Raw genomic sequence first — 18,169 nt, forward strand, 5'->3', positions numbered from 1 at the left:
GTCAGTCATTGGCCCTGGGCTGCTGGAGAGTGACCTGGGGATAAGGATGTGGGTGTGGGCACGGGGGCAAGACAGCTCCCATCAGCCAAAGGCAACATTCAGGAGAAGGGGTGGCAGTGAGCTGGAGGGGGGTACTCATGAAACGGGGTGCCGCCTGGGACATCAAAGCATCCATGACAGCTTCCATGGCTGTCCTGAACCCCAGTGTCTCATTAGGGAGCTGGATTTTTTTTTTTTTTGGTTTTTTGTTTTTTAAAGAAGATGTTGGGGGTAGGAGTTTATTAATTTATTTTTGCTGCGTTGAGTCTTCGTTTCTGTACGAGGGCTTTCTCTAGTTGAGGCATGCGGGGGCCACTCTTCATCGTGGTGCGCGGGCCTCACACTATCGCGCCTCTCTTGTTGTGGAGCACAGGCTCCAGACGCGCAGGCTCAGTAGTTGTGTCTCACGGGCCTAGTTGCTCCGCGGCATGTGGGATCCTCCCAGACCAGGGCTCAAACCCGTGTCCCCTGCATTAGCAGGCAGAGTCTCAACCACTGTGCCACCAGGGAAGCCCAGGAGCTGGTTTTAATGTGTAGATAAAGATGAAAGAAGTGGGGATGGACAAGGAGAAGGCAGGCAGGCTGAGAAGGACAGAAGTGTTGGGAGAGACAGACAAACACTCCATTGACTATTCTGGCCAACCAAATTTTCCAGCTGTTTTCCGTACATGTGAAGACAATGTCAGTGTCCTCTAAGATAGCACTACTCAAAGTGTAATCTGAGGATCGGGGCTGTCCGCAGTGCACCCCGAGATAAGTACTGAAATTGACAGTGTTTAGAAACTCTTAGAGCAGTGTGACATTGCTGTGACATCCAAGTGCACATCAAGTGGGCTCGTCTTATGGGTCCAGGTGCAGACCACTCAGGGTGTTGTAGACCCACGGGCGAGTTGTCTCTGGCAAGTGCTGGCTATGAGTCCTGCTCAGGTGGGTCACATATCAGGCCGCCACAATGGACTGAAAATTTAAAAACTGGTCCTTCACTACAGATAGCTTGGGAAATGCTGCTCTAAGATGCACTAAGTGTCTCTGCCCCTTGTTGGCAGGACACCAAGGAGGGAGATACACTTCTGTCCCTTACAGTAGAAATTCCCGGAGTCTAATGTGTCTGTCTGGGTGGAGATTGTGACAACCTGAGACACATCAGCCCTGGATGGAAGGATGGCCACCACTCAACTCCAGCTGGTTGTTGCCACTTGCAGGGATGCTTATTTATTCAACTAAGAGTGATAGAGCTCTTGCCATGTGCCAAATATTGTTCCAAGCACTTGATAAATATTCACTCACTTAAATAAATCATCACAACCCTTTGAAAGGTACTCTTAAAATTCTCACTTCAGAGTTGAAGAAACTGAGGCACACAGAGGTTAAAGGACTTGCCCTAAGTCACCCAGCTTTTTTTTTTTTGGCGGTACGTGCGCCTCTTACTGCTGTAGCCTCTCCCGTTGCGGAGCACGGGCTCCAGATGCGCAGGCTCAGCGCCCATGGCTCACGGGCCCAGCCCCTCTGCGGCATGTGGGATCCTCCCGGACCGGGGCACGAACCCGTGTCCCCTGCATCGGCAGGCAGACTCTCAACCACTGTGCCACCAGGGAAGCCCAGTCACCCAGCTTTTAAACAGGGATTTGAACTTCTGCATGTGACCCCATAGCAGTGCTCTTAATCACACCAGGGTACCAACCTAATCTGAGCCCCATGCTGTCAAATCTTCCAGTTTTTCCAAAGAAAGTTAAAAATGTGGATTTTTAAAAATGTGAAACCTATTGGAACTCTCTGCTGGACAAGCAAAATGTGTCTCTGAGTTATAGGATATCTATGCGGTGCGTTTTTAATTTTCATTCCCCTCTAATGCTTTCACAGCTGTGTTCTCTTTTGTCCTGGAGGACAGATAGCAGATATCCTTACCCCCATGTTTCAGATGACAAAAATGAGGCTTTGGTGACTAAGCACTTCGCCTACTGTTGTAGAAGTGAGCAATTAGTACAGAGTGATGACCACCTGGCTTCCAGCCCAGTTTGTGCTATTCTCGGAAGATTTATATGCTATAATTATTTAAGAGGCCAGGAGAGAAATGTGTAGTTCAGACTCTGAAGCAGAGTTTCTCAACGCTAGACCACCTGCATGAGAATCACTGGCTGCTTGATGGAAACATGGACTCCAGGGCCTCCTCCCCAGGCCCGGTATATCAGAACCAATAGAGGTGGGGTTCAGGAACCTGCATTTTTTTTTATTCAAACAAAGTCACAAAAATTATAATCATCCTCATCAGTTCACTCAGTCCCATGTAATTTTTTTTTCATCTTGATCTTTTGTTAGCACTTTGATGAATTCATCAGTTTTCCATTAGAGTTCTGAAAATGCTCATTCATTCAGTTCAGCAGTATAGTCAGTTACCAGAAACCCGTACTTACCAAGAGTCTTTTCCATGAATCAGGAACCTGCATTTTTACCAGCTCCCTGCTGGTGCTGTCTGAGAGCACTTGTTCCTGGGTTTGTCTGTTCTGACTTTATTGTCCTCACACTGTAACTTAGGAGGAGATCTAGGGCTTGGAGAATGTTGCAAAGGCCACACGGGTACATTTGAAGAACACACCGTCTCCGATCCTAAGGAAGAGGCCGGGTTGTTTATCCTTGAGATTTTCTACAGATCCTTGGGCAAAGCAACCAATGCCCCTCTGTCACTGAGATTTTTGGAAAGCAGCCCTGAACCACGTCTGATAGAGCTGAGAAAAATTGCTCAGATCAGCACTGTCTGATACGGTAGCCACAAGCCACATGTGACTATTGAAATTTGAGTTAATTGAAATGAAATAAAATGAAAATTTTAGACCCTCAGCTGCACCAGCCACATTTCAGGTGGTTACTAGCCATGAACTGAATTTTAAATTTCATTTTAATCAATTTCACTTTCAATAACCATGTGTAGCTAAGCTAGAGGCTACTACCCTGTGGACAGCACAGATGAAGGAAGTGAGCTGTTAGGACGGGCACAATTTCAACCCCATTATTAGTCTCTTTGGAAGTTCTCTCATGAGCTCTGGTTTTTCAAATTCTAACCTAACGGTTTGGAGTACCAATTCTAGAGTTACACTCCCTAGGTTCACATGCAGCCTTCATCATGTAGGAACTGTGTGGCCTTGAACAAGTTGCTTAAATTCCATAAGGTTCAGTGTCCTCATCTATGGAATCTGGTGAATAATAGTGCTTCCTTTGTAGGGTTTTTGTAGAAGGAAATGATAATACACTTAAACTCGTGAATACAGTCTTTGGCACATATGACTCTCTCTGATGGTTACCTGCTACATTTTATTATTATTTCTCTCTCATCCCAAACATACTGGTGCATGGTTTTGGCCTCTAGGGATGTTTTGGATTCCGGTATCTCCCAGCATCCAGCAGGTGTGCAGGTTCGCACTTTTAGGTTTGAAACTGCTCCTGAGGATCCTCTTTTTCCTAACCAGCCTGAGAAGAGCATGAGAAATGGGACTAAAGAAAGCCATTTTGTGCCCCTGTGTTTCCATGGATCTGTCAGACACATCAGTGTGGAAGGGAGATGGTAGCTAATATTCATAGCACTGCTTCATTGTTCATCACTGGAGCACACCCTAAATAGCCTTTCACATCCTAGGCTGGACACACGTCACCAAGGACGTGGTGTTGACTGGGCTTGGTAATCGGTCCTTTTGCTGCCGACCCTCACTGTGGCACTCAAATTTTGCTAGAAAATTCAGTAGTCTTTTGAGAAGGCAGTGTTCTGAACTGTGTGTCTTCAAACCCTAGAATCCCAGTCTGTGAGTGAAGGTACGTGTCACCAAAGTCTTAGTCAAAACACCTTGATTCTGCAGCGAAAGCTAGATTTCAGAATAATGGATTTTTTTCCCCTCTTTTATGGCCAGTAACTTGTTATTAACTAAGTCTGCAGTGTTTAATCTGGCACGAAGCATGATCTTTTTGTGGGCAGCATTTTTTCTTAGAACAGATCTTAGAAAAACAGGTAGCCCCAGTGGCTGGCCAGCCTCAGATCTGGCCTTTGACACCTCCGGTTTGGTTTAGAAGTGGGAGTGTACTGTCCCTCCCTCCTCCTTGGCAAGCACAGTCCATCCATTCTGCTCACACAGAGCGCATCAGGCCGGCACGGTCACCATTTGCATCCCCACCATGTGGAGTCTTGCAGAAGCTCTTTAACCCTGCCATTGCCTAAACATGCCTCTAAAGCCGCTTGCAACCCGGGTGATCATAGTATTAGAAATAGGAATAACAAAGTCAACAACAACTAACATTGCCAGGTGTTTATCATGTACTAGGTACAGTTCTAAGCACTTTGCAGGAACTAACTCACAACATCCCTGCGAGGTAGATACAGTTATTTCCATTTTACAGGTGACTTAAGTGAGACACAGAGAGGCTAAGTAGCCCAAGGCCACACAGCTTGGAACTGGAGGAGCAGGATTCAAATGTGGGCATCGTAGCCCCAGAGCCTGTGCCCTTGACCACTGTGTCATGGCAGAAGTGGATGATCAGTGGTGATGATCGTAACAGACCACTGACTATGATGTGACATGGTAAAGACTTCATATATAACAGCTCTTCCAATCTTCATGACAGTTCTGTGAGATAAGTCTGATGATTATACCCATTTTACAGTTGAGTACACTAAAGTTCATAGATGTCATGACCTCCCTACAGTCACCACTGATGGCCAGGACCTGAACCCGGGTGTGATAGTCTGCAAAGTCCTTGCTCTTAACCTCTTTGATCTGCATCCTCACAGGAAGGGTCGTCTTCATAGTCAGGAGATTGGCACAACGACTCTTTGCTGAAGGGACAAGGACTCCTTTCCCTGTTGCAGCCAGTTTATTGATATGTCTGTGAGGCTCGGGCAGGGCTAGAGGGAAGCTCTCAAATGAGAGCTGAACAGCAGAGGCAAAGGTGGCTGTCCGAGGTGATGTGCCTGGGTTAGACGCAGGAAAGACAAAGGAGACTAGTGAAGACCATCTGGAGGCTGGCCTCTGGGCAGGAGGCACTGATGGGGAGAAGACCACAGCTGTAGTGCAGGTTGGGGTCTGGGTTCAAGTCTCACTGGGGCAGGTGAAGAGCTGGAATTGAGACTGGTTGCCTCAGGCAGAGGCCACACCAGAGGACAGCTGGAGACTGTGGCCCTGTGGACAGCGATGAGGCTGCGAATAGGGCTATTTCTTGAGGATCAACCAGATTCTGTAAGGAGTGGTTGGGTCAGAGAGAACTGGGACCTATAGGAAGGAACTGCAGATGTGGATGGGAGTGAGGGAAAGGGAAAGGTGGTTTCTGTTCATTCATTCATTCATTCAGCCAGCAAATGTGACTTGAGTGCCTGCCTCTGTGAGTTACAGCACAGTGAAGGAGAGCATGGGCTGTAGACCAGTTGGCCAGTTGGAAATTGGACTTTGTGTTTTAATACCTATGTTACGCTAGGCAAAACTGGCTTATCTATTCTGTGCCTCACTGTCCTCATCTTTTTTTTTTGGACCGCGCTGCACAGCTTGCAGGATCGCAGTTCCCCAACCAGCGATTGAACCCCAGGCCACAGCAGTGAAAGTGCCAAAACCTAAGCACTAAGACCACCAGGGAACTCCCTCACTGTCCTCATCTTTCAAATGGAATGCCAACAGTGCCTTGAAGAGTTGTTGTGGGAATTAAATGAGTTAATTCCTACAGAGAATTTAGGACAATGCCTGACACCCTCTAAGTTACTATTAGAGATTATTCTTAGGAGGTGCCATGGCCTGTTCAAGGTACTGGGGATGCGATGCTGAGCTAAAGTGGACATGGGCCTTCCCCTCCTGCACATTACAGTCTAATGGAGTTTAATACACAGTAACCATCTAATTGTACCATATAAATTTGCATCAGTGGTAAATGTGGGGCTAGGAGGGTATACAACGAGGGCTATAGCTAAGTTAGGGAGGGCAGAGAGGGCATCCAGAAAAAGTGATGCTTAAGGGGTAAAAGGGAAGGAGCATTCCGGGTAACATGTCAGCATGTGCAGCGGTCCTGTGGTAGGAGTGTATGGCAAGTATAAAGATCTGGAAGAAGGCCCTGTTGCTGGGTGAAGCACAGAGAGTAGTAAGGCTGGGAAAGAAGGCACAGGGGGATGGTGCAGAACCATTTCAGATATTTTAAGCATTTGGGCCTTTCCACTAAGGACAGTGGAAAGCCCTTGAAGTTTCAGGCCAACAGGGAGGGGAAGTGACATGATCAGATCTGCATTTTGAAAAGATGGCTCCGGCTGCTGTGTGGGGAACTGATTGGAAGAGGGCAAGTGCTGATACAGTGAGACCCATTAGGAGACCATCCAGGACCGTGCAGCCAGGAAAGGAGGTGAAGGTGGCAGCCCCCAAGGTGTAGACAGAGCAAAGACTGAAATAAGAGGATGCAAGTGATGGTGACCTAGGAGAGGAAATTGGCAGAGCTTTCAGTGCCCTGGGGGAATGGTCTCAGGAGACAGAAGAGGATCGATTTGAAAACATAAAAATGGATCAAAGTTTGCCTACTCTGTGATTTTTGACCCAGGCCAGCATTAGCAGAAAGTACACGTGTCACTGGCCTGGATATGCAGACACACAGTAGGAGCAGAGAGGCTTCCTGCTGTCGTTGATCAGTGTTGCACTGTTGTGGCATGTCCACGCCCTTCTTATTTTTTTTAATTGAAGTATAGTTGATTTACAGTATTACATTAGTTCAGGTGTACAACATAGTGATTCAGTATTTTTATAAATGATGCTCCATTTAAAGTTATTATACAAAATAATGGCTGTATTTCCCTGTGCTGTACTACACACCCTTTTCACTTACCGGTTTTTGTTTTTTTTTTTTTTTTTTTTTTTGCGGTACGCGGGCCTCTCACTGTTGTGGCCTCTCCCGTTGCGGAGCACAGGCTCCGGACGCGCAGGCCCAGCGGCCATGGCCTTCGCGGCATGTGGGATCCTCCCGGACCGGGGCATGAACCCGTGTCCCCTGCATCGGCAGGCGGACTCTCAACCACTGCGCCACCAGGGAAGCCCTCGCTTACCAGTTTTATACATAGTATGTGTCCACGACTTTAACATGCATCACCTACATACCTTGACAAGGGAAGCTTGGTTGCATAATACCGGGGCGTATTGATTGCTAGGGGGTAATGGGATAATTTTTCAGCATTTCTGGCAAACAGGAAAAGGCGGAGAAAACCTCAGTTTGAGGATCTGAAGTAACAACTGGAACAGCCCACTTTGCCAAGAATGTCTGCAATGTTTTTAAATCCTTGTAATGGGAAACATTTTTATATTTAATTTGAGGCAGGAACGTTTCTCCCGTCCTTCTGCATAACTTAGATATTCATCCTCTAACCCGATTTCTCTATTAAAATTGTTGGGTAAAACCTCCTAACCAGCTGGCACCCATTACTTGACGGCTTCCCCTCAGACGTGCTCATAAATCACATGGCCCAGATCTTCCTGATCATTTCCTCCACTGGGGAAGATGTGCAGCCCAGTCTGGAATTACAGATTTGAAAACCTAGAACTCACCTTGAATTTTGTCAGTTGGCCCCAGAGCCAGCCCAGGATCTACTTGGGAAATGCATAAGGATTGTCTTTGTTCACTGGAATTAGAGAACTCTTTTGTTTGCAAGCATCAGAATCCCAACTTGAAAGGGTGTAAAGAACCAGGTTTTGTTTTTAATTAAGTAACTACAAAGTTCCCAGATTTTTGTTCCAGATCCATGTGCACAAATGATGTCATCAGGACTCAGCCTCTTTCCTCTCTCAGTTCTTGTTTCCTCCACACTGGCTTTATTCTCAGGCAGCTCTTCCCAGAGGCAGCAAGGAGAGCTCTCAGCAGCTCTAGGCTAATGTCCCTTAGCATCAGGTCAAGGGGAATGGGAACTGATCTGTTTTAATAGTGTCACTGAAAGTCCCAGAATTGAGTCGCATTTGCCTAACTTGGGCCACCCTCGGAGGGGTGGAATCAATGCTCTTTGGCCAAGCCCGAGTCACATGTCTATCCCAGGAACTAGGCAATGGGGTCAAGGTCACCAGAACTGTAGGTACTGAGAATGGAGATGGGGAGCTTCTCCAAGGGAGATCAAAGTAGCCTTTTCAAAGGAAGAGGGATTGTGCTGCAAGAAGGTAAAAGCCACAGGTGTCTACTTCTGGACCACAAGTATCCCACCCATCTGGGGCTGACCACACCCCACCCCCACCCCTTGATCTGGTTCCTTCCTCCAAAAGCCCTACCATTTAAACTTGACATCAAATGTCCATTACGTATGTCAGCCATGTTTTTCTGGAGACACAGCTCTGCTCTTTGGGGCATGTCCCTGTGGTGATTTTAATGGGGAGGTTTCAGATGGTTTGAGGGACAGGTTGGATGGTACCGTGTTGAGGATGTGATTCAGGAATGCTTTCTGACTGGTCTCATAGGGTGACTGCCTCTGTGCTTCTCAAGGAAGCCATGCCCTCTTGTTGGCATTTCTTAGCTTTGAACCAGGCTCACAGACCAGGGACCAGATGAAAACCAGCAGAGTGAATGTCATAGAGAGTCTTTTTGTTCCCTGTTTCTTTCTGAGTCAGTGTTTTGGTGTGTGGGGAAACAGAGGACATTGTCAGAGCCAGGGGTGACGAATGCGGAGCAGTGGACAGACGGGACAGAGCCCAGCCCACGGTGGCTGGTGCACCCCTGCTCCCTGTCGTGGTCTTGCTGACATTTTCTGGGTCCAGAGAAACTTTTCCAGCGTCCTGGTTGTTGTTTTTTTTATAAACTTGTTTATTTATTTATGGCTGTGTTGGGTCTTCATTGCTGCCCGCAGGCTTTCTCTAGTTGCGGCGAGCGGGAGCTATTCTTCATTGTGGTGTGCGGGCTTCTCATTGTGGTGGCTTCTCTTGTTGTGAAGCACGGGCTCTGGGCACGTGGGCTTCAGTAGTTGTGGCACACGGGCTCAGTAGCTGTGGCACACGGGCTTAGTTGCTCCGCAGCATGTGGGATCTTCCCGGACCAGGGCTCGAACCCGTGTCCCCTGCATTGGCAGGCAGATTCTTAACCACTGCGCCACCAGGAAAGTCCCCAGTGTACTGGTTTTTAATAACCACTCAGGAGGCTTATTTATAACCTCCTTGGGCATGAGCAGTCAGCTATGCTGAGAGTAAGGAACCGTGGTTGCTGACAGGAGAAAAAAGATGGCTGATTTTATTCATTTTATTATTGAAAATGCAGTGCTGGAAAAATGGGTCTAGGGTGGAGGCCAGGGGGTGATGGGCTTTTCAGACTGGTAAAAGATTTTACAGAGTGGATTTTTAAAGAATGAGCATACATTACTCTTGGAACCTTTGAATTTGGGAGTCTCGCATGGGCAATGAGCTAGCTCTTGTCCACTTGAAAAATGGCTTTGAAATACAGATCTTTAGGGTTTATTTTTTAAACTATTGACAGTTAGGAAAATGTAAAAGAGAAAAATTGAGAAAAGTGATAGAAATAGGGAAAAAAATATCCCTACGCCTATCACTGGACTAGTGCTAATATTTTGGTGAATTTTCCAGTTTCTCCCCATATACTGGTATATCATTTTTTTCTGAGTTGTAGGCATACTGAATATTTTGTGTCCTGAATTTCTTCATTTGCATTCTATTATCAGCTTATGTTCAGAGCTTTTGTAACCATCATTTTTGATGACTGCATTAATATTCAGCTGAATGACTGTTACTACGACTCTGGAATTGGACACTTAGGCAGTTTCCAAACTGATTTTTATTCAAATCTTGATTTCCTTTGATTTCCATCAACAAAACATACTTTTTTGACCTTCCCTTTTCTTATCAACATAAACCTAAATATTTTGGCTCAGTGGCTCACCAGATCCTTGACCTTCTCAGCTTGGCCACTTGGGAAAGCATTTTAGCATCTCCTCCACAGAGTGTTCTGGTGGCAGCATGAGGTCTATCAGCAATACTGTGCCGCCCATCACCTGTCTTAACCCTCTTCAACCCAGACATGAAGTGTGTCCCAGAGCACTGGAAAATTAATATGATTGAAACCCCACTTCCTAGTAATGAGCCATAGGGAGCCAGCTTTTAGGAGAATACTTCTCCATGTAAATAGTCATCCATCCAATCTATCATTAGAGTCATCCAGGGACCACCTACATTACATTCCTTTGGGATGCTTGCCAATAATGCAAATTCTTGGGCCCCACCCCAGACTCACAAACAAAATCAGGGCTCAACCCTGGACTCAGGGTTTTCTAACACGTGCTCCCGGAGGACTCTCAGGCCCACTAAGTTTGAGGAAGGGCCACTGAGCTAGAGATACCCAGACTCCTCCCCTCATCACCTGAGTGATCAACCATCCTTACCATTTCATCTATGGCTGGAACGTTCATCTATCCTACAGTGCCCTTTTTGCATCTCCTCTTAGCCCTGAGTCCAGCCTCCTGTGTAGACAAAAGAAAAAGTAGATCATGCTTGTTCTGAAAAGCTCTGAAGATGTCCCTGATAACAAATCACTCTTGGTCCAGTAAGTAGCATTCTAATGAGTCAAGAGCACATGATCTGAAACATATGGGTGGGGTAGTCCTTGATTACATAGTATGGATTAAATAGGAAAGAAGGTAATACTTGCCAAGTGGTTTTGGTATTTTCACAGGATACAGCAGAAAAAGTGGGCAATAAAATACTCTTCAAATAGGGCCAGTTTCAGTTCTAAATCAATGTGAAACTCAAAAGGCCATGAAACCAAAGTTTCGTTAGAATAACTTTCAGCAGCCCTCCAGTTTTTTACCAGCATCACCTTGAGAGCACCCATGTAGCTGTCTGTGTGCGTGTATGTGTTTTTTTCTGAGCTCTCTTCTGCCAGGCGGCTCCTCCAGCCTGCCCTTCCCAAATCAAAACCAGACCGTGACATGTTTCTGCGAGGCAGCTGTCACAAATCAGGCTGAGCAAGCAGGCGGGGCACCGTCTAGAAGATAAAGTCTCTGTGTCCCAACACAAAATTACTAAGAAAAAACCTAGTGTTTTCTTTGGTACAAAAACTTTTAACAGCTTAAAAACGTCATGCTGAATTACCCATCCACTTAGCTAAAGATTTACGGCATATTTCTTCCTTTTTTTTTTTTTCCTCTGTTCTGGAAAATCATGTTTCTCAACTCTCAGCTGCCCAGGGTTTTGGCATTCCAGTTTGCAGACCATCCAGCCCCCATCTTCTCCTTTCTCTGTTTTTTTCCCCGTGTACAAGGAGTGGAGGCAAAAACGAGCTCATTTTGCTCCTTGCAGAGTAGAAACTGTCCTTCTGTGCATTTCCACTCTCTGGACCTTTCCTTGGAGCAGATCCTTGACTCTCAGCTGTGCCAGGTCTGAGGGATGCTTGTTTCTTGGGATCAGCCGTCCTGCCCAGTCACATCTGCGTCCCTGAGAGTGTTCAGTCCAAGGACACCTGTGGGGACGTACTTTCGATTCTGACATTGTGAGAGCATCCATAGCAAGGATTCTGTAACTGCCCAACAGCAAGCAGTCTGGACCTCGCCAGGGTTTCTCATCCAGGCTGGAGCAGACTTCCAATGGCTGCCTTTCAAAGCGGAGTTGCTGATTTAAAAGGGCAGAAAAGTCCGTTTCAGGCTTTCCATGTGTCTCTTCCTTGGGAGCAGACTGAGCTCAGAGCTGAAAGAGAAGTGAGAGGAGGAGAGAACAGCCTAGAACAGCTCATCCTTTTAATTTCTTTTGATACTGGGTCCTGGGTAAAAAGATCAGGGGGAAACTTCCTTTGCCTGAGATGCACATTGATGTACAGACACTGCCCCGGGGTCAGCGTGATGGTCTAGATGAGTGACTCTCAGTAGGGGCAGGTGGAGGTGGGGAGGGTGGGGATTTTGCCACCCAGGGGACATATGGCATTGTTTGGAGACATTTTTGGGGTGCAGGGTGCTCCTGGCTTCTAATGGGTAGAGGTCCGGGAAGGTACTGCTAAACATCCTCCAGTGCCTAGAACAGCACCTGCCCTTCCGGCAGAGAATTAATCCTGCCTCATGAGCCAGTAGTGCCAGAGTTGAGAAAGCCTGGTCTAGACACAGGGGATTCGATTAGAAAGCATCAGCCCCCATGAAAGCCACTGAGAACCACATCTGAGGAGGTCACGATGTCACATGAAGGGGTGGGTCTGCCTGGCCTGGCATTTCAGAAGCCCTCTCTGTAGCTGAAAGAACCCTTTCTGCTTCTTGGTCTGACCCCAGCCACAGCGCCCAATGAGTCTTAACGGTTTAAGGATCAAACCAACCTGGTTGAAATCCCATCACCACTGTAGCTGCGTGACCTCGGACAAGTGGCTTAAATCTCTCAGTCCCTCAAATTTCTGCCACACGGGGCTGTCATGGAACAGGAGGTGATATGCAGAAAGCACTTAACTGCATGCCCGGCACTTGGCAAACTCAATATTTGAGAGTTATTATTACTCTTATTATTAGGTGCCCCAGCGCACTGACCTCCTGTCTCTTTCCTTTTAATTCTGTCTCAGCCCGTTGCTCATTTGCCAGGGAGAAGGGGGATTGAATGGAACTCAGACATCATTATCATAGACAGAGATGGAAGGAGAGGGCCAGGATCAATAGAGGAGCCTGAGATCTGGCGGTTCTGTAGATGTCACAGACCCAGCCCATGCTGACGCCCACAGCTGGGGAGCTTTATGGCTTGGATTTTCAGGAATGTTTGCAACTGGAAAGATGAGCCCCTTTCTCCCTGAGTCTCAATTTCCCACCTTGTCTGAGCTGAAAGAGGCTAGCAGAATCTGTGGCCTAATTATGCCCGCATAACACCTATTAGCGCTAACATAATACCTATTAGCACTGAGGGAGCCCGCCTCCCCATGTAAGGAAGCCAGGATGTCACCTCCCAGACCACAGCCTGTCCTCTGCTGATCCCCCTCCCTCCAGTGTCAATTAACTTCTCAGACAATTCCCATTTGCCGCAGCTTAGAGGAGTTAATTTGTTCTTGGAATCTGTGGATGAGAAACAGGCCCAGTTCTGGGCCATGAGCTAGGAAGACAGTGGGGGGGTGTCCAACAATGGAAATTTTCCACTGAGATCATTATCAGTCTCAGAGACATGCCCGGCTCTTATCTGCAGATCTGTTTCAAGTTCAGGCCCCTCGGCAGGGAGAGGAATTCCAGCCTGGCCTGAGGTGCTCATAAAGGTCTCCCTAAAGCAACCCAGATCTCACCTTTTTTTTTTTGAATTGAAGTATAGTTGATTTACAATGTTGTGTTCATTTCTGCTGTACAGCAGAGTGATTCAGTTATACATAGATGTATTCTTTTTCATATTCTTTTCCATTGTGGTTTATCACAGGATATTAAATACAGTTCCCAGATCTCACCGTTCTTGAGTCAACCGTGGGTGACTGGGCTTTCTGTCACCTGAGCATTGTCCTTTGTGGCTCTTCCTGCGCAGGATTAGGGCAGTCCAGGAAGCACATAGCTTCCTCTGTCTTCTTCTGCCCTCTGAAGCTGTTTATTTTGGGGACTTTGTTGTCAGGGCATGTGGGTGGCACACCTTTATCTGGCAATATTGGATGGAACACAGCAAACTGGAGGACATTTTTATTCTAGCTCTTCTCTGAGCCCCCGGACTGCTGCAAAAGGAGAATTGTAAGCATTCTTAGTGGGTTTTCAGAAGTGCCATCCCCCCTTCCCCCGTCATCCAGCAGCTGAACCCAAAGCCCTCCGGGGAGCATTGAGATGTAAATATCATTCACTTGCAACCCAGCCCCTAATATTATGAACTTCAGTGGCAAAAGCTGCAAAAGATGCCCCATCACCCTTTATGGTATCCCCCCAGAATACACCTCTAAGGTGCTGGGTTTCTAGAGTTGCCATTTTTTTAAATTAATTAATTTATTTATTTGTTTATTTCTTTATTTATGTTGCCATTTAAAAGGGAACCATGCTCATGTGTCTCCCTCACCCACTCACAATCCCACCAATCCTGTTTTATCTATCTTCTATACCAGAGTTTGATACAAGATTTTTTTTTTTTTTGAAACAAAAAGAATGGGGAAAAGAAAGGCGTTTAAAACATCTTGGTGCTGAGTTGTTTTATATTCGTTTATTCAACAAATATTTATTGGGCGTCTACCATGTGCCAGGCACTCTGCTCATTGCCACGTATACATTGGTGAATAAATCAGATCCAATCCCTGTGTGCGTCAGAGCCCCAGCAGGAAACAGATGGCACAGGAAAGGGTAATTAAAGGAAGCCTAAGGAAGGAGGCCACTGGGTAGTAACTGAGGCCTTAGGCAGAGAAGCTCAGCCAGCCTGCAGCCTGGGGGAGGGAGCCGGGCAATAAACATCCTGACCTCTCTCACTTTCTGCCCTCTGATTTCCTCCTGGGAGTCAACCCCAACCAGAAGCCCAAGGGTAAGAGAGCCAGCCATTGGTGCAGCTTTCTGGGAGAACAGGGTGGAGATGGTTATAACTGTAGCAGGGGACATACAAGCACACTAAGGGCAGATTATGATATGTGACATGAAAAACATGAGCAGGGTAAAGACACGAGAGAATTGAGGATTAACAACATTAAAAGGGTGGTCAAGGAAGCTGTCTGAAGTGATGTTTAAGCTAAGAATTAGATAAGGACTTGACCTTGCAAAGGAAGGGAGGGGGAGAGGAAGAAGATTAAACGCTTAAGGAATAGCATATGCAAAGGCCCTGAGGCAAGAGAAAACTTTACAGTTCTAATAGTAACTGAAAACAGGCCAGTGTGCTAAGAGTGTAGTTGTCAAGGGGGAGAGCTATACTTAGAGCCGTGAAGCACTCACATTTTATTGCTGACTCAAATTCAGCCTCCTGGCATCCCTCTGAGGACACTGTCCTAGTCCCTTTTTAGTGGGGTGTCTTAAAGGAGAAAAAAGGTGACTTGCAGAATAGGTTGGGAAAGCAAAGACAAGAGTACACAGAAACACTAGGTCAGAAATATCATGTGTGTCAGGGAGTGTGGGGGGAGAACTTATTTGAAAACAAAAATGTTTTTTGGAAAAAAAAATCTGAACTCTTTCTGTTGATCTTTGTGTTGCTATAGCTTTTTTTTTTTCCTTTCAGTGCTGATTTCTGGCTGGTTGTCTCCTGGATTTCATATACATGGTACACTTGAATTTTACCCCAGGTATCCTGGCTTATTTAGCCAAGCCACTAATATATAAATCTGATTAAAGCAAAGCCTTTCCTTAAGTAAACAGTAAGCCCTGAAAACATATGTCTAAACATATGATTCACAAATCTCCTTCCTTTATTATTGCACAATTTAGCCAGTTTGGGCCACAGCAAACAGCCTCCAGGGCTCTTGGGACAGATCCATTGGTCCTCAAGAAGAAAGGTGGATGTGTTCTGGGTGGCTCTTGCCATAGTTACAGAAGGCTTTCACCCAGCCTTCAAGGATCTGAATCCTTCCACCTTTCCTCAAAATTCCTTCCTAAAGTGAAGGTCCAGGAGTTCAACAAGATTTTACATTGTTGGGGGGAAATCATCATGTGACATTGTCCTTGTAGAATCTCAGCACTGTGGTAAGACAAGAGATGAGACCAAGTGGGTTCACAGTTTAGGACAAATTCAGTGACTGGTGACCAAGGCTCATCCTCACAGATCTCAAGAGCCATCACATGTGTGAGGCCCTTGGCGGCCATTAGCGTGGTTCTTGTTAACTAGGAAAAGGGAGCCAATAATCTCATGGGAATTCCTACCTCAAACTCAAAAGGTATGAATTGAGTAATTAACACTTATTCTAAAGAGAATGGCCACCGTGTCGTCTCCATCTCTTTTAAGAGAGAGTTTAGTTGGGCACCTATTGGAAAGATGTAAGGTAGTGTCAACGAAAAAGTAATCTGTGATCTAAGAAAGAAATGGAAAATTTTATTTGAGCCAAGTTGAGGATTATATCCTGGGCACAGCCTCTCAGAAAGCTCCAAGAACTGTTCCACCCATCAGGGGTCAAAACACAGTTATTATAAGTTTTTGAGACAGAGGGCGGTACATTTAATGACATATTATTGACGGTTTGCACAATCCAGATCTGTAAGTACAAAGCGGTGGGCCATCATGACTCCTTACAATATTAAGAAGGAATGTTACCTTTTAAGGAGCTGTCTTGGTGGTAGGAGAACAATTCTGTATACGGTTGGGGAGGTATTTTGGCCAGTGAGGGGAGGTGTGGTCGTTGCCTAATGCAGATACACAATGCACCGTGGAGGGGAGAGGAGGCCAAATGGCAGAGAAAAAGTTTTTATGTTCAACTTTTTCTTGTCTGGCCGTAAAATATTAATTTTATTTCACAGTAGACAAGAAACTCCTCGGACACTGGTTCTCAATCTTCACCACACAGGAAATCATCTGGGGAATATAAAAGAATACAGATGCCTGCCCCCTCCCCCACCAAGATGTCAATATAACTGGTCTGGGGTTTGCCCTGGGCGAGAGGATGTTTTAAGACTCCCTGTAATTCTACCAGGCAAACAAGCTTGAGAAGCAGTGTATTAAGGCAAATCCATATTTTTCAGCAGGTGCGTGTATTTCCAGCTTCTGGGATGATTTATGGGTGGTTCTGCTTCTAGTGTCCCCGTCTGGTCTGTTTTCTCTCTGTCTGTGAAGTAGCGCACATCCTAAGGGAGAGAGCGCTCATTTCTGAGCGTACAGAATGCTCTCTGGTAGCATCTTTGCTCTGACAAATCCAACCCAAAAGCATCTAGAAATTGCCATTAGGTGATGGTCTCAAGGGTCAGATAGGCCCCTACTGAGTTCTCAGCTTGGACTGTGAGCAGTTCTGTAACCTTGGACAAATTACCTAAACTCTTGGAGTCTGAATTTCCTCACGTATAACAAACCTTTCAGAGGATTAAATGAGAAAGCCCTTAATACAATTCCTAGATCACAGTAAACACTCAAAAACCTTTGTGGTTTTCATCAGCAGAGATGTGAAAGGTTCCCAGGCCATGTGCATTTTGATTCTGTAATAGCTAAGGACTGACCTGGGAAAGCCAAGTGAACCCCGATAAACAACAACAACAATTCTAGCTATGACCCCGGTCTTGGAGATGAAGAAACTAAAGACCAGAGAGTTCAAGGTCACACTGCTAGTGGCTAGATGAGTGGGGGATTAGAGCAGGTTTCCCAGGCTATACTTTTCACCACCATTTCATATATTTCTCTCCATAAAATAAAAGCTCTAGAAAGAAGAGGGGACTCATGGGGACTGACATCAGCCCTTAATCTTGGCTGAGAAAAGGGAGTTGACCCAAAGCTCAGGTTTTTCTCTGATGGGAAGGGTTCTCCAGAGAGACATCAGCCAGTGGGCAGGGTCCCCCGATTGCCACAGGCACCTCGAAAAATCATCTTCTTGCCCTTTCTTCGTTTGCTTCCCTTCCTCACAGCTGTCCAGCCCATAGGCTACCTCACAGCAGCCAGGGCGCCAGCCCAGGCTCAGCCCAAACAACCTCGGCAGCTGCTGTTGCAAGACCAGGGTGACCAGCTGAGCCCAGTGGGTCCCCCTTCTTCTTCTTGCTTACTGCTTCTCTTTGCTGTGGTAGAACCACAGTCCTCTGCAACTTGCTTTCAGTAGCAGTGGTTCAGACCAGTGTATCTCATGTTTTGTTTTAAATGAGGCATGCCCTCTTTTTTTTTTTTTTTTTTGCGGTACGCGGGCCTCTCACTGTTGTGGCCTCTCCCGTTGCGGAGCACAGGCTCCGGACGCACAGGCTCAGCAGCCATGGCTCACGGGCCCAGCCGCTCCGCGGCATGTGGGATCTTCCCGGACCGGGGCATGAACCCGTGTCTCCTGCATCGGCAGGTGGACTCTCAACCACTGCGCCACCAGGGAAGCCCCCATGCCCTCTTTTTAACAAAATAAACGTGAGACTTTTACACCCCACCTCACCTCGGTTTCTGATTCTTTGCACTCCTTCTCTCTTGTTCAGAGACTATCCTCTGTACATCCCCAAGGCAACCAAGATCTACTGTCATAAATAGAGCTAACATCTGGGAAGCCTTTTAAGTGGGACACTATGTTAACTACTCATTTAGACATTCCTTGGTTAATCTTTGTGATAACGCTGTGAAGCATACGTGTCGGGTCATCTCTATGTCACAGA

General features: G+C 46.4%; 1 protein-coding gene across 5 annotated transcripts in view; it reads left to right on the forward strand.

The window, feature by feature from the left end:
* PRICKLE2 (prickle planar cell polarity protein 2) overlaps window positions 1–18,169 on the forward strand; it is a 345,342-nt gene that overhangs the window by 296,646 nt on the left and 30,527 nt on the right. The window lies entirely within an intron of this gene.

The sequence above is a fragment of the Mesoplodon mirus genome (assembly GCF_964341445.2).
Source record: "Mesoplodon mirus genome assembly, chromosome: 12".
Classification (NCBI taxonomy): domain Eukaryota; kingdom Metazoa; phylum Chordata; class Mammalia; order Artiodactyla; family Ziphiidae; genus Mesoplodon; species Mesoplodon mirus.